Here is an 8751-nt window from a genome sequence, read left to right on the forward strand (position 1 = left end):
TCTCTCTCTCTCTCTCTCTCTCTCTCTCTCCCTCTCTCTCTCTGAAAACTTTTAGTCCGGTGCTCAGCTGCCTGTCCCATCGCCGCTCCACCACTCTGATCCGTTCCTCTCCTCATTCATCCCTCTCACACACACTCTGCCCCATGCAGTGCATAGGCTTGCCCATGCAATGCAGTCAACCCCCACCCCCACCTCCAACCCCCCTACTGCCCACTCCCTTCTATATAGCATGTGCTCTCATTGTCTCCCTCTCTTCCTCGTCGGCTCACCCTTTCCTTTCCTCCCATCAAACTACAGCAGCGCTACACTTCCATGAGTGTGTGCCGGTTTTATTTCGTTGCTCATACGGCCCCACACTCTGCTCCCATGCGGACGCCCTTGTAGCTCCAGTGAGACCCGTTCACCTGAGACCCTCTCCCATTAGCCTCAACCACACAGCCGCACACACACGCCTCCCTCTTCCACCCCCTCCACCTCCCTGTCCCTCTCGGAGATCAATACCAATTTATAGGCAAATGCACAAAGGCTGAGTTGTGCTTTTAATGAATTGAACCATTGCTAACGTCAGGCATCTAATAAAGGCTCCGAGAGAGGTGTTAAGAAAACCTACAGCAGCATAAAGCATGCAGTGTAGGGGTCACTCAGAGAGCCGTGCCCATATAGATGTATACATGTACAGATATACGAAGACATATACGTACATATTAGGGCCGGGGCTTTAACACATTCACTTTGATTAGTTAATTAAACAGATTATAACAATTTTAACGCAGTTAATCACTTTTGTTTCTTTTTATTATTTTACATTTTATGTGTTTCTGGTACGGCCGTAAATCTGATGCACAAGCAAAACCCGCAAACGGTGTTGGACCACTAAGCCGCTCCTCTCGGCCCACGGGAGGTTCGTTTCTGCTTCAAAAACCATCTGATCGGGACGCAGAAAAACACTTCTGCCGAGCTCAAGTGGTGCTAAAAGGAGTTAGCCTATCAATGAAGCTATTCAAGTCTGAAATAGCGTTTGAACACTAAACATGTACCAGCTAGCACAGACGTCCCCGTCGCTAACGCCACATTTCTAAAGAAGTTCCACGAATGATCAGGTCTTCCTGAAACACTTCAAAGCTGAAGCACTTTTCACCAGTGTGATGGCTGAAGGCCCTACATAGCAGAATAGAAACAATGAATATCTTTATTATTGAACTCATGTCTGCTCAATAATTTAGCAGCCAAAAGGATTTTGTAATTAAAAATGTTGGTTGTTTTGTTGGTTATGTGCTTTTCGTTTAAAATGCAATTAATTACAGACCCGGCAATTAACTCAATTAGAAATTTTAATTGAATCCTGCCACAAGTATTTATAAAGGTATTTTCCTATAATTACCTTACTCCACATACACATGTGATGTAATTAGATATGAACCAATCAGATTTTTTCCCGTTTTCTTTCAGGTCGGCCAGTTCTGCGCTGATTTCTCAGTACCAATACACTTAAGAGAGAAACATAACAAGGCATTAGTTGATTCCTTCAAGAAACGAAGGAATTTGAAGATCTTCTCCATCTTTGGATTCATCTATGAGTTTTAGTTGTTTACCAAACTCAAACTACATCTGCTGTTGGTCGGTACGGTTCTAGACCAAGACCGTCCGAAGCTGAATGAGAATGGACGTAGTTCTGCTTTAAGCCAAACTGCTACGTCAGGAAGTGTGTCACCTTGAATGACAATTACAGCTAATCAAATCACCATCAAAGCTCGCATTTACTGCTGACACAGCGCAATATTCCCACCATAACAAGCTTCGCTATTGCTTCTACTTATGGGAGGGACAAAAGATTCCATGCTGAAGTGGGATTTTGTAAAAGTAGCTGCTCTCCAAACGTGCTTTGCTCTCGTGTTAGAACCCAACTTGGACTGATGTGAGACGTGGAAGAAGAAAAAAGTAAAAGTCCCTAGTTACAGAAAACTATAAAATGCATACAATCATTACATAACGTTTAATTAAAACACAAAGAATGCCATAAAAATGCTAAAATAATCCAACATATTGATTGTGACAGGAATAATAATCAGATTTGTTGTATTTTACAATACAGATTTAAGTTAAATGAAGACAAGACAATGTTTAGTAGAAGGTTTTACATGTCTATTGAGCAGAATATTACACCATTTACCCATTTCATTGTTTATGGAGTCAGGTTATCTGCTCTGCCACAGCCTGCAGTCAGCTGCTTGGAAGACATGCCACACGTAGTTTACCAACTGTAGAGGGAAGTTGGTTTCAACACAGAAACCTTTGGTGGGTTTTCAAACTGGGAATGTTTAAAGAAAGTTGACTTTCTTGACACACAAGGAAAAAGTGCAGCAGCCTTCTTTCAACCAGCTGACCAGCAGTGTGCAACAACATGTAGCTGAGGGGTTGTGGCCGCGTCTCTATCAACATATTTTTATGCTCATTTTGAAGTGTCACTTTAGAAGCATTCGACTGAAATTTGCAAAATTCAAAATAATTTCCTCAATTATGCAAAAGAGTTTTTATGCTCGCTTGAGGTGGATTTTGGCTTTTTCAAAAAAAAAGAAAGAAAGAAAGAAAGAAAAGGCCCTAACAGCGAGATGGAAACAATTTCCAGAATGAGTTCTGACGTAGCAAACTTTCCCATCCACTGGTGGGTCTGTGCTTTTCACAGGCCCAAACTCTGAGAGATTTCTAGGTCTGAGCTTCATTCCCAGCAGGGAGCTCTCATTGTTTCTGAGATGTGTGGTCTATGCCAATGTGTAAGCTCTACATCTTGCTTATTAGCATCAACATCCCACAAAATCATGGTTTGATTTGCCATAAAATCAATTTGTGTATTTTTATATCAGTAAAACTTTGCATGTCCGTTGTATTGAAACACAACTCATGTCGTGACTCTGTGCAGCAGAACAAACCCGTATTGGTCACTTCAGCATGTTCTCTGTTAATAAGACGACTTAAAACAAACAGCATGACGGGAAAACGTTGCATGTTTGAAACTATTTCCACCAGTAAAAATGGACATATTCTCTCAAGTTCTGATACTTTTCCTTGAGACACAGTTTGACAGCTCCTGCAATTTGGACATACAAATTGCCTGAGTTTATCAAGAGCAGCTACAAAACTATGTGAATATGTCATCTCCTACCACCCCCTCCACCCCCAGCCCCCCAGTATTGCTTCATGTGTTCCTACCACTGTGTAACCATTGCCATGGGGGCTGCACACATCAGCCCTGCCCGCCCAGTAATTAAACTAAAAGTCTCTTCCATAAATCACGCTCGTCCTCTCCCGGCGACGGAACGAGGGTTTTGTAAATCACCGGCCGGGGCGGCTAAACGAGGGGGAAGCGGGGTGGAGGGGGTTTGCGCACATGCAGCGCTCGACACACAGACACATTATGAAGAATTAAGCTGCTTCTCCACTCCAGCCTCTCTGCTATTGCTGTCACAATATTCCAGACAGGAACTGCTATTCTCCAGGGAGGAATTGCCGACCGCTGTAGATTGCAAGATAAGGCCCATGGATTAGAATCACCTGCACCGTGATGCATTGCTGGGGTGGAATTGTGTGAAACTCGCCAACATCTGTTGGGACTTCGGTTATCTTTGCGACTGAATGTAATGCATTTGTCACAAACATTTGAAATATATAAAAAAATAAAAATAAAAAATAAAAAAACAGGGAGGGAGTGGGGGGGTGCTTTGTTTCTGAGCTAGTGGGACATCAAGAAAGTTTCGCACCCAACTATTGATTGTTGGAGCAAAAGATTTCCTTTGGGACAGCCGTGTTCTATAACAGCCACAGCAGCGCAGGCAGCCCCCAGGGGCCGGGCAGGGGGACACCCGACACCCTGCCACCTCCAGCATTTCACTGCGAGGCTTGTCAGGGCTCCGGATGCTTGACAGACAGCTGACCACGGCTGATCTCCCTGGTATCTGCTAACTGGGTAAAATTAGCCGGGACAGCAGGAGACAGAGACAAGGAGGGGCGGGGAAGAGGGGAACAGATAGGAGCATATGCAAGACACTTTTAGAACCTGGCTGCTGCTTTAAAACCTCCCTGCGGAGAGTGACACCTGTGAGTGTCCCCTCTATAGATAGAGCAGAGACCTCGTTTGGACGACTGCTCCAGAACTAAGGTTAGAACACAGAGAGGAGCCGAACAGCCGAAGAACTTCACATGGTTCTCCTCTCTTATGAGCCGTCTGTTCTGCAGAGACGTGACCATTCTGGTGTAGTCTTTGTTCTGCTGCTGCCAAACGAGGCAGAGATGACTCTGAGGTTCATGCGCTGGTCAAACGCACAAAATGTCAGCAGTTGTACTCCGTTGAGGTTTGTTTCTAATATTGTAAAAAAAAAAATTAATTTGTTACAATATTAGTTGTCGTGATCTTTCATAAAACTCTGCAGACCAACTCAAATGGAGGCTCTGCAACTTACACTGCAGGCAGTGATGGTTCTAGGTTTAGTGCCGTCCTCTCTCCTTCCTCAAGCTGACCACGGCTGATGTCCCTGGTTTCAGCCTCAAACACGTGTTTCGTGTTTCCATAAATATAAATGAATTTTAACATGAACAAAAAATAATAAATAACAGTTTTTAAAAGACTTTTCACATTCATATGGAATAACCCGATCTAGATTCGATCAGTGTTTTAGGTATTCAAGCAGAGCTGCTGAAAAACATTCCAGACTCCTCAAAATGCTGCAGCTTCTGAATTCAGCGCCACTTTGGAAGCTCTGCATCAGATCCGACTTTGTGTTTCCAACGTTCCCAGGATACACGGCGTTATTTCCCACAGTCCTTAGAATCTGCATAATACGGGTGGAGCTAGTTGCCCATTGACAAAATAAGCAATACGGGGGAAAAAAAAAAAAACTGTTTGTGACTAGACTAACAGGACATTTTTTTAACTTACTCATGCCTCCCTTAGGACTATGACGCCCTGGGTGGTGACCAAAATCCTCCATACAAAAAATTTTTCCAAGAATGTGTTTAGTTCAACTTACAGTTTCTGCACTGTGAATGTTTGCTTGAGGCTTAAAGTTCTACTTTCTAACTGAGAACTCTCCTCACTGCATCTCTTCAAACACAAGCCGTGACCTTTCAACCCTTTCGTGTGCTTTTTTTTTTTTATCAGAATGCTACAGTGTTGCTGCTTTCTGTTTTCACACTTCACACAAAGTGGAAAAAAGCTCTTCTGCCCCTTCATTTAGAATAAATTCACCTTTTTTTTTTCAAACCAGCAAAACAGAATCTGCTCAGGAAGGAGGTCAGAGTGAAGCAAACCCAGAAAGACACCTTTAAAAAATAAATGCAGTGTGTAAAAACATGTTTTACAAATATCTAACCACATATATACACACACACACACGCACACACACTTCTGCACCTACCGTTGCAAAGGTGATCCAAAGAAGGATGGTGGCCCATGCGGAGTGAGGCAATCGCTGCAGGCGGAGTCTCTCCTCCCTGAGAGCTGAATCAGCGATGGAGAGTTTAAGGATGCAGAGAGAAAAAGAGGAGGAGGAGGAGGAAGAGGAAGAGGAGGAGTGAAAAGAGGAGGAGAGAAAAGAAGAGGGTCATTGGAATTTCTCTCGCAGGATAAAAAGAAAATGTAGAAGGAAAGCATCAGACCGAAAAAAAAAAATAAAAACATAGGATCCCTCAGACAGCAAAAATACATATCATAGAGAAAATAAATGGAAAAGACAGAGGTTTGTGTAAGAGGACTCGATTTTGATGTGATGACTGGGCAGTGAAATGCGTCAGCCAGCAGCTGTCTGTCCCTTCGCATCACAACCGGGCCATGTAAAGTTAGAAGGAGAGACAGCTGATCGGACTGCAGGGGAAGGAGATGGAGCGAGATACTGAGTGCTGACAGTGCTGAAGGACAAATCGGGAAGACGGACGGAGGAGGTGGAGGGGGGGGGTCGAGGGAGGGAAAGAGTTGGGGGAAGGAAGGCGAGGTGAGGGGAAAAAGAAGAAACTGTTTCAATTAAAGAAATGCATCAATTAGAAGGAGATGGAAGAACCACGGCAGACCAGAGAAAGAGAAAGGTGAAGGAGAAAAATGTGGGAAAAGTTCTGATTGAAAGGGAGACACAGGAAGAAATACAGGGGGAAAAGGAATGAGGGTGAAGACAAAACAAAAAGAAAAGAGGACAAACATTTAAAGAAAAAAAAACACAATGAAATCAGTCAATTGTCTCTTACTCTGTTCCATCCTTCTTGTCCTTTCTGCTCCCATATTCCACACTGGGCCTTTCCAGGCCTGCCGTCCAGGGATCAGATCAAAGAAGTTCCTCCAAAATGACCAGTTTGAAAAATTCTCTACCAAAGAACTAACATGTTGTTATACAAAAAAACAAACTAAAAACAATGGTTTAGTAATGAATAGCCATCTGATACTGCTTACAGGCACTGTTTGAGTTTTTCCTGTTTTTTTGTTTTTTTTAAGTTTTAGAAAATCAAGTCACAAAGACAACGTGTATAACGGGACGTCTAGTAGTGGAGAGGGAACCCCCTCTGTCCCAGCGGTTTTATACCAAGGTAAGAAGCCGACGCCCCCACCACTCCACCAGCACACTGGAGTAACCCTGCAGCACGGCCTTATTTAGTGAAGGGTGGCAAAAAATAGACTCCAAAGGGCCGTTGGCTGGGATGGGAAAAGTTAGATGAGCAGGGTGGGAAAAACTGGGAGGTGACAAAGGGGAGGTGTTAAGGCATGTTAGGTAAGTATAATGCCGTCTAATTACTGAGACTGGCAAGGCAAAAATTTTTGGGTCTGTTTTCTTGATTTTTCTAAGCTTGACGTTTTATCCACATTACTGAAAAACAAAGAAACAGGGGAAAAAATGCATCAGGCCTATACTGCCAAGAAAGTGCTTTAAATTTTAATAAGTTCACTAAATTAGTCAATTTCTCTTTTACATTTTGATCTAACGCTGATAAACGCATCAGGAAGAAGCCGTGAAACATGTGAAGAAAGATGGAAAGGAAGACTGAGAAAGAGAAAGGGGTGAGGGTGTCTAAGAATTGAGAGGAGAGGAGGAGGAAGGGAAGAGAGATGGGGAAAGAAAGGATATTGATTTCCACCTTAAAGAGGCAATCTCCGCTTCTCAGGAGCTCCAGGGACGACGCATGTATCTGCACTGTGTGTGTGTGCGTGTGTGCGTGTGTGTGTGTGTGAGAGATCTGTGTTGAGATCAGTCTCAAGACACGAGAGCGCACATCAGAAACACAGATACAAACACACACCGTGGAGGCATGTTAATGATGTTCAAAGAAGTACAAACTAGAAAGTAACACCTTTAAACTTTTTCTTTCTGTACTTTGGATTTTTCAAAAGCATCCGATTCATCCCTTAATCCCACCACTTTTTCACATCTTTGTAATTCTTGTTCCACAAAGACACACTTTTACTGTAAAAACAGAGCTACGTTAAAATAACGAAGCTCTGCAACATGATACATGCGCAAAGGCACATTTTTACAACCTTTGAAGTCCACATTATTCCAAGATGCATCGCATATCTGGGAAATTGTTCTTCTTGTAACAATTGCAGACGAAGCCAGGGTATATTTAAGTACATTAAAAAATGATTCATTCAGGAACTAAAATGTGACTACATAAACAGCACAAAAGTTTAGCTAGATTTAAAGTTTCTTTTTAGCAGCTTGTGTTTGGTGCTGTCATGGTTGCCAGGCGACGGGACAGATGCTGAGCTAAGGATGGGAATCAATCTGAAGGTTAGACCGTCAGACTTCAAAGCCGTTCATTTCGGATCTTCGCAGTCGATGAAGGACGTTTCGTGTGTCGAACAGCTCAGTTGGGTCATTTGAAGAAAGCAGCCCTTGAGTTTGGACACCAATAGAATGTGTCATACATGCTCAAAAACAATAAATGTATCAATTTTTCCTCCATTGGAGCTTTCCTTGTCATTTTTGGTGTAAAGTGTTTCCAAACTGAAGTGAAACTGGATTATATATTTAAGTTCTGAATGCACAACTGCATTGAGTGAACTGTTTGGATTTATGCTTCACTGTGTGTGTTTGTGTGTGTGTGTGCGTGTGTGCGTGTGTGTGTGTGTGCGTGCGTGCGTGTGTGTGTGTCTATCCAAATGCTCATATGCTACGCCTGTCTTGCCTCAGTCATGCCTGCAGTGTGTGTGTGTGTGTGTGTGTGTGTGTGTGCGTGCTGATCGGTGTGTTTGTGCGTCGCCGTGTCAACAGGCACTTTGGACTCTGTACACTCATCTGATCCGACTTGGCAAGCAGACAGAATAATAAGGTTGTGTTGTAGGACAAAAAAACAATAAGCTCCTTTAAACTCCTCCCGTCCCATTGGAGACAAAGCTGGAAGACAAAACACTGAGAGTGTTTCCTTGTGTTTCCACCTGTTTCTTCCCCTCCCTCCACCGCTCAGTGTGATGCAGTTAAAGTTCCCGGGGGAACATTACTTTACCTGGCATGTGAAATGGCCTAGGAGATGGATGCTTTTCCTGCATTACCTGGTGGCAGGGGGAGAAGGGGTGGATACAGTGTACGGATTTTGCAGAGGCTTTTTAATCTGGGAAAGAGTCCTCTGATCCAAGTAAGCGCCGGGATGAAAAAAAAAAAGAGCAGGGAGGGGCAGGGGGACACGAAAGTACACACAGAAGACAGAATGAAGGAGGGCTCACATAAAGAGTATGACGTGTGATTGTATTTTTAATTAGCACCACTAGGGAAGGGAGTT

At 43.4% G+C, this 8751-nt stretch overlaps 1 long non-coding RNA gene across 1 annotated transcript in view; it reads right to left on the reverse strand.

Annotated features, from left to right (window-relative positions):
- The window catches only part of LOC107838367 (uncharacterized), a 28468-nt gene extending 21994 nt beyond the window's left edge, over window positions 1-6474 (reverse strand). The window contains exons 1-2 of the long non-coding RNA XR_001664424.1: window positions 6229-6474; window positions 5409-5491 (exon numbers count right to left, since the gene is read on the reverse strand). This is a non-coding gene — a long non-coding RNA (uncharacterized LOC107838367). The remainder of the gene's footprint in view (window positions 1-5408; window positions 5492-6228) is intronic.
- Window positions 6475-8751: the final 2277 nt, after the last annotated feature.

This window comes from Poecilia formosa, unplaced genomic scaffold (assembly GCF_000485575.1).
Source record: "Poecilia formosa unplaced genomic scaffold, Poecilia_formosa-5.1.2 Scaffold245, whole genome shotgun sequence".
Taxonomy (NCBI): Eukaryota; Metazoa; Chordata; class Actinopteri; order Cyprinodontiformes; family Poeciliidae; genus Poecilia; species Poecilia formosa.